This window comes from Carcharodon carcharias, chromosome 17 (genome assembly GCF_017639515.1).
Source record: "Carcharodon carcharias isolate sCarCar2 chromosome 17, sCarCar2.pri, whole genome shotgun sequence".
Taxonomy (NCBI): domain Eukaryota; kingdom Metazoa; phylum Chordata; class Chondrichthyes; order Lamniformes; family Lamnidae; genus Carcharodon; species Carcharodon carcharias.
The window spans coordinates 60,599,644-60,608,076 of NC_054483.1; the positions used below are offsets into that span (position 1 = coordinate 60,599,644).

The window sequence follows — 8,433 nt, forward strand, 5'->3', positions numbered from 1 at the left end:
TTTCCAATTGGACTTCATGGATGTACAAAATTAAATTTGCATTTGATATTTGTATTCTGTCAATGCCCTCAGGTCGTTTGTACTTTCTGAAGAGAAAAAAACTTTCTGGCCCATTGTAATCTAGAAAGGATTTACTAATGGAAAATGTTGTCTCTTAGCACTTAAATATGTATAAACTAAAGCAATCAGAACAATACATCAAAGGGAGAACACAGCATCAACTGAGATGGACAAGAGTGAATGTAACGTGGAATATATTATTGTTAACATGTGGCAGATGATGTGTGCCAGGTGGATCAAATCACGAGGGAAACTTGGTCATGTTATCACAATGGTTTTGCAATTTGTATTTATTTCAAGATGTGTGCCCTGAATTAGAAGTAATAAATCCACAAAGACTTCAGAGATTTTTAAACAACTAAATTAAACATTTATTAACAGAAGAAAATATTTCAAGCACATACATAGGTCTACAAATTACTGCTATAATAACTCTTAAAACCCCTAATTAATCTAGCTTCTAGTTATACCCCCATTAAGGCAATGGCTAAAAAAATAGATTTTAAACACATCCAGCAAGTTAACACAATAGCTTGGACAGTAGAATTCAAAGCGGCTTTCCCAGCTTCAGTTTCTATAGGCAGCTGGCTGAATGCACAAATACTGGAGGCTTCTCACACTCCTGTTTGATCTTCCAATACCTTTCTCCTGACACATAGCTTCATTCTCAAAAGCCAAATTACTCACTGAAGATAACCCATCCTCTGACCTGCCCTCGTTAGTCACAGTGTTAACGTAGCTGGTCAAGTTCAGTTTCTGGTCAATGATAGCCACCAAGATTCTCTTGGTGGAAGATTCAGTGATGATAACACCATTGAATGTCAAGGAGAGATAGTTAGAATCTCTTTTGTCAGAAAAGATCATTGCCTGGCACTTGGGTGATGCAAACATTAATTGCTATTTATTAGTTCCAAGCAAGAATGTTGTCCAGGTCTTGCTGAATGTGGGAAGGATCTGCTTCATTATCTGAGGAGTTGCAAATGTAACTGAACACTGTGCAATAATCAGGGAACATACCCATTTCTGACCTTTTGATGGAGGAAAGGTCAGTGATGAAGTAGGACACTTAGCCTGGGACAATGCCCTGAAGAACTCCTGCAGTGATCTCACAAGTCAAATTGCAAATCCTCAGTGAGGAGAACGACCCCCATCAAAATTCAATTCTTCAGGGCGCAAGGATTGGCATTCTGGTAACGACCCATGTTTTCTGAAGCAGATTTGTTTAATGAATAATGATCAACAACCATCAAAAGATGTTACTGGAGTTCAAATGTATACCTTGTAATTTAAATAACAAGTTAGAAATTTAAAACTGTTTTCATTTTAATCATCTTCTACATTTAAAAATGTATTTTGTCCTGAAATTGAATTTGCTTAAAGATGCTTAAATATAATTAAAGATTAATATTTATTATAATAAAATATTAGGTTTCTTACAGTTTATATCACAGTCTTATTTTCCAGTAAAGTTAGAGAAAGAGACAATTCAACTTCAGCAGTTCCACTTGACATTGTGAAATATTCACAAATTCTGAACTGGGGCAAAATCAAGTACATTGACTATTAGCTTATAACTGATTTGTGTATGAAGTTGGCACAAGATTTCTGTGAACATTTAAAGGTGTCTGCACCATGATTACCTATGTTGATAATGCAAGAGGCAGGGTTGTTTTGTCAGACAGAGCATGAAAATAGTGCACAGCTTCTATATTCCATATACCAATCTAGACTTTGTACTATGCAACTGTGTTTATGTTCACTATGCCATTATTGTTTTCCAGAATTGTCCTTTAGGGAATCCATTCTCCAACAATCAAGACGCTTTGCCTGAGTCTCCCAAATCCCTGTGATTGGCCACCTCCTCACCCCGATTACTCTCTTTCTCCGACTCTAACATGGACTATTCTAGTCCCTTAGATTCGTCAACCGTTTTCCCCACCCGGAAGCCAAAACCATCAATCAGGAAATCGATTAGTGATACTCCACGCCCTCTTTTCAGATATACGATCACGGCATATGGGGAAATCCTGACTTCCAGGTTTCCTGTGCATTCAGGACACACCACCAACACCCAACAACTCCTGGTCAGTCACATGAGTAAAAAATTCAATGCATGGCCCTTTAGAAGTTTGAGGATATCTGAGTGACGGTCCTTCTGTTCTGCTTTACGAATATGTTGGGTGGGGAATGACCTGGCTCAAAGCCAACATGGACCCTGTGAAGGAGTAGTATAGTAATCCTGTTTGGTGGAGAGTTACTCGGGCTGTCAATATGAGAAGGAAGCATTTCAGAATTAGTACTCACAATTTATTGGGGAGACTCCTATTTCAGAATGGAATGCAGGAATGAGAGGAGATATACTGGACAAATCCAACAGGCAGATTGAGTACTTCAACCAGTGCTCCTCTTCAATATCAGTGGGAGTGGGAGTGGTTGAGGTATACTGTGAACCAGGTGAGAAAACTAACTGGCCAGGAGCAAGTAATAAACCAGCACTGAGGACACTAGTATAAGTTGAGCAAAGGTTTTGTAGTCCTTTTGCAGTCAACAGGAAGAAACACTTGAATTAGTTGAACAAGACTTGCAGAAGCCCCCTGATCTTCCATATGTACTTCATTGTGGAGCCAAACCTTACAGAACTAAAGGGGATGTGGAAAAAGCTGTGGAGTTGTCAGAGAAAGGATTAGAAATTTGTCCACATTCTACCTTCATATACCATCAATAGGTTAGTGTTACAGAACCAAATCAAATCAACAGATGAATTATCCAGGCAGCAAAGGTCCTCGAAATTTTAACTGAAAGCTAAATTGAACAAACAATGCAAGTATCATTTCATTGTGAAAGCCTGTGTGCAGAGATCATCTTTCTGTCACGAGAGGTTTCCTGGTCATTGAGTTCAGGAGTCAGGAGCAGCTGTTATATGAAAAAAATTGCTGGAGTGGAGAGGAAGTGCTTCAATTAGTCTGAGATGGACTTTGATGATTTTTTTTCTCACAGTAACGCACAGAAAGATTTGTTGAAAGTGGAGCTCGATCAGCTTCAATGTCACTTCACATGGGCTCCACAGAAAGAAAATATTGACCTCAATGTTATGAAAAGATTAGAAGACTTAATACAGACTGATGTGAAATATTAAGCCATAGTGTATAGCCAACTCGCTTTTGTAAACTGTCTGCAAGGAATCTATGAAGAGGCCATTCAAAACTTACAGGAAGCTGAAAGATTTCTGAGGGAGAATCATGAAGATGAATTTGAGAAAAGAAGCATCAACACCCATGGAAACTATGCCTGGATATATTATCACATGGGACAACTGACAGAGGCTCAGTCCTACCTCGACAAGCTGGAGGAGATCTGTAAACAATTTCCTGATGCCTCTCGTTATACAGCAATGATTCCTGAAGTATATGGGGAGAAGGGTTGGGCACTGTTGACAACTGCTGCTCAATATTATGAAGAGGCAATGGAATGTTTTTAAAAGTCTTTGGAGCAAGGTCCGGATAACATTGAATGGAATTTCGGTTATGCGATTGTTCTGACTCGTCTGGAGGAGTTTCATTGGACCTCACAGAGTTTTGAGTCTTTTGAATCTATGAAGCAGTGGAGATGTGTGCTGGAGCTTGATCCTGATCACACATTCGTCATGGTGCAGTTGGCACTAAAACTGCAAAAGTTGCGTCAAAAAGATGAAGCACTCAAATTAGTTGAACAAGCATTGTATAAGTCCCTGATCTTCTCCAAGTGCTTCGTAATGCAGCAATATTTTACAGAAGGGAAGGAGATACGGAAAAAGCTGTGGAGCTGTTGAAGAAAGGATTAGAAATTAGCCCACACTCTACCTTCTTGCAACATCAAATGGGTCTGTGCTACAGAAGCAAACTAAATCCACTGATGAAATATCGAGGCAGTAAAGATCCTCACAATCCTGCTTTTCAACAGAAAGTTGAATTGATCAAACAATGCAGGTACAATTTTCAAAAGGCAATTGAGAACCGACCACTAACATCTATTAAAGCCCCACCCGGATTTGGCAAAAATCTATTCAATAAATGAAGAATATCTCAAAGCAAACGAGATCTACAACCATCTACTGAAATTGGAAGGTATTCGTCCAGAAAGTAAGCAGGAAATATGTGTACAGGCGGGTTTATTTGAACTCAATCACAAAGAATCCGAATCAAGTGCCATCACCCATTTTCTGGAAGGAATGAAAGTCAATTATGACTCAGTACATCAGCAAATGTGTCGAGAAAACTTGGAGATGATAGCAAGACGGCTTCGCTGGAACCTAAGAGACAGCAAGGCCCTTAGTGTTCTTGGGTTCCTGCACCAGCTGGATGGTGAGAGATGTGAAGCTATTAAATGCTTTGTAAAGTCCTTGGAGTTTGATCCTGACAATGAAGAATATCTAAGTGCTCTTTGTGAATTACGCCTTTCCATCGAGGACAAAAATGATTTTCCCAAATAAAACCAAACACATTTTGAAACTGCATTGACGCCCCTGATCTATAAACAGGTTCAGTCGGGCACATTGGAGGCTTTTCCTCCTGCCCCAGCCCCCACTCTCTCAGCCGCTCTTGGAAAATCATTTTGCATTCCAGAGGCGCCAGATTCCAGTCACACCCCTCAAAGGTGATTCTCAATGCACACCTAAACAACACCTCTCTCTCCCCCATGGGCAATTGAAAATCCTGCCCTTTCTTCCCATTCTGTCACCAACAGGGAACAGCCCTCCCTCCCAGTGAGAATGCATGCAGCAGTCCCAGCTAAGTTCCAGGGGGTGGCATTGTGGGGCTATTAGTTGCACAGGTCATTACTGTCCAAATGGGGTGTATGTTTTTATAAAAGTCACATTCATGAATCTTCAAGTGAATGCTGTCTTACAATGATATGCATAATTTTTGGGGGGTGTGGGCGTGAAGGAGAACTGATTTATGATAGTCATGTCAATCTAATTTCATGTGAGAAGAGGAAGCTTAAGTTTCTGGCAGCTCAGAACGCTGGGAGAAATGGGGCGTGGGTTAATTCATAGGGTATGGAAGCAATGAACGTAGGATCCCAGGATCTGGTAATGCCTTGAGGCAAATCTTGGAGCTTTCTAGGATAATTAATTGGTTAGCAGGTGGGAGACAGAGAGTTGGGGTAATGGGTGTGTACTCTAATTGGCAGGAAATGATTAGCGGTACACTCAGAGATCAGTGCCGAGGCTCAGATTGTCATTATAATTATATATCCATGACTTGATCAAGGAGTAGAAGTAGGCTATGTGTCCAAGATTGTTAACGGCACTTTGATAGGTGGCACAGTAAATAGTGCAGATAGGATTAGAAAACGGTAAGGGACGATGATAGATTAAGTAAGTGGCAGATAGAGTTCAGTGTGAGGAAATATGAGGTTATGCGTTTTGAAGCTAAGAACCATCAGAATATTGTCTGAATAGTTATATGTACACGGTTGCTAAATTTGGTGGACAAATGGAATAAATAATCAGAGATGTTAATGCATTATTGGCCTTTATCTCAGTGGGGCTAGTGCAAAAAGGGTACAAGTTATGCTACAGTTGCTTAAAGCTCGAAGTAATACATATGTTCTTTACAAAAAGAGTAATGGAAATCTAGAACATTGGCACCCAGGGAAGTTCAATTGAAAATTTCAAAAGTGAGATTGATAGACATTTATTAGGCGGGGATATGAAGAGTTATGGAACCAAGGGGTAGTGGAGTTGAGATAAGAATCAGCCGTTATCTAATTAAATAGTAGGACATGTTCTTGTCTATGTTCCTATTAAGGGGTGATCTCAGATTTCAGCGAGCACTCATCAGCCAGTTGTTAATTTTCGCTTGCCTCTTGGAGCATTACTGCAATCCAATGGTTTTTCCCTCTATCTGAGGGATGTGGGGCAGGTTAGACTGCAATGGAATTGTTCCATATCCACCTGCTCTGACCCGCACACCTACTCAGCTGTTCAGGCTTTGCCACCATTGCAACACTGATATTGCAACACCAACAATGTCAGAGCGATATATGCAAAAAATAGATTTTGTTTTGTGTTTTCTTGCAGCAAGAAGGATTCCTTGAAATCAAAACTCAGTCAGCTTCAATGTCAGTTCACGTGGACTCCACAGAAAGAAAACATTGACCTGGATGATATGAAGCAAAGATTAGAAGATTTAATACAGACTGCTGTGAAGTATCAAGCCAGGTCCTATAATCAACTCGCTTTTGTAAACTGCAAGGAAACTATGAAGAAGCAATTCAAAACTTAGATGAAGCTGAAAGATTTCTGAGGGAGAATCATGAAGATGAATTTGAAAAAAGAAGCATCATCATCTAGGAAACGATGCCTGGGTATATTATCACATGAGACAACTGACAGAGGCTCAGTCCTACCTCGACAAGCTGGAGAGGATTTGTAAAATATTTCACAATGCCTCTCGTTATGCAGCAATGATCCCTGAAGTATATGGAGAGAAGGGTTGCGCACTGCTGATATCAACCAGGAAGTATTATGATGAGGCAAAGGAATGTTTTGAAAAGGCTCTGGAGGAAGACCCTGATGACATTGAATGGAATGCTGGCTATGCAATTGTCCTGTTTCGTCTGGAGGGGTTTTCTGATGCTCCAAAGAATGCTGATTCCAGTCAATCAATGAAGCTGTTGAGACGTATGCTGGAGCTTGACCCCAATGACTCTGTTGCCATGGTGCTGTTGGCTCTAAAACTCCAAGAGTTCAAGCAAAAGAAGGAAGCCTTAACATTAGTTGAACAAGCATTGCAGAAGTCCCCGATCTCCCATATGTGATTCGTTATGCAGCAAAATTGTTGAGAAGGGAAGGAGCTGTGGAAAAATCTTTGGAACTGTTGAAGAAAGCATTGGAAATTACCCCCCAATTCTGCCTTCTTGTACCACCAAGTCGGTTTGTGTTACAAAATCAAGCTGATGTCACTGATCAAGATTCCACGCAGCAGAAACTCTCGCAATCCTGCTTTTCAACAGAAAGCTGAATTGATTAATCAATGCAAGTACCATTTTGAAAAGGCATTTGAGCTTCGCCCATTAACATTTGTTATTGCACAGCTAGATTTTGCAGCCATCTGCTCAATAAATGGAGAATATCGCAAAGCAGAGGATATTTACATCAAACAACTGGAATTAGAGGGTATTCATCCTGATAATAAACAGGCAATACATTCACAGTTTGGGTTATTTGAACTGCATCACAAAAGATCGGAATCAAATGTCAGCACCCATTTTCGGGAAGGACTTAAAATCAAAAATGGCTCAAGGGAATGGCATATATGTCGCATAAACTTGAGAAAGATTGCAACGAAACAAATTGACAGGAATCCAGAAAACAGCAAGGGCTTTGGTCTTCTTGGATTCATACACCAGCTGGATGGGGAGAAGTGTGAAGCTATTGAATGTTTAGAAAAAGCCTTACAGATTGATTGTGACAATGAAGAATATCGAAGTGGTCTTTGTGAATTACTTCTTTCTTTCTAGCTCAACAATGATGTTCCCAGCTACAGCTAAACACAGTGCAATCAGGAACTTTGGTATAATGATGCTTGAAATTCTGCTGATTAGATTACAGTTCAAGTTATTGCTAAACTGTGTTGCATAATTGCAAACATGAAGTATTGCGGTAACCAATGTATTGAGTCGGTGTAATAAAATGGAATCGCCTTTTATTCTTTTGCATAACAAATAATTGAAGAGTGATAACCTAATACATTTCATTACTACAGCGAAAATGGGTTTATCGGGAAAATTAAGCATTTCAATAGAGTCAAGTTCTTCACCTGTGAGAAATCTGTTTTAAAATCAGTGAAAATGACGAAAAAAGTCTACATGATCCATGAACAAGATTGGCAGTTGCTCATCTGGCTTATTTAATATAAACTGTTAATGCTTTCATTCTAATCAATCATTTTGTCAATGCACGAAGATTCATGAGTGCAGCTCCCACGCACATTACAGCCCCATTTATATGAATGCACTTTTCCCTCCATACTCGTTGGCCGAAATAACGCATGAAAGATAATTTTCTGTCTTTTTCTCAGTAACAAACTGCCTGCCGCTCCCTGATTTTCAGCCTCTTCAACATGAGCGCTTAAATTCCATTGCGTGGCTTACAGTTAAAGTAGAGAAAAATGGATTAAAATGGTCAAAAAGTAAAGGCTTCTAGTTGCAGTTAGAGATTTTTCAGCAGGAAATGTTAATTTGCTGTAATATCAGAGACTGAATATTAAATAAGCAAAAAAACGAAAATGCAGTTGCAATTTTATTTCTGTCATTGATCTGTGCTACTGCTGACAATGATCTTCACAGTCTGGTCAACTGCATCAGCTGTGTACGGAATGTTCAGACCAA

General features: G+C 39.7%; 1 pseudogene; it reads left to right on the forward strand.

Moving 5' to 3' along the window:
- The first annotated feature begins 3,703 nt into the window (after window positions 1-3,703).
- On the forward strand, window positions 3,704-7,700 carry LOC121289645 (annotated as a pseudogene).
- The last annotated feature ends 733 nt before the right edge of the window (window positions 7,701-8,433 follow it).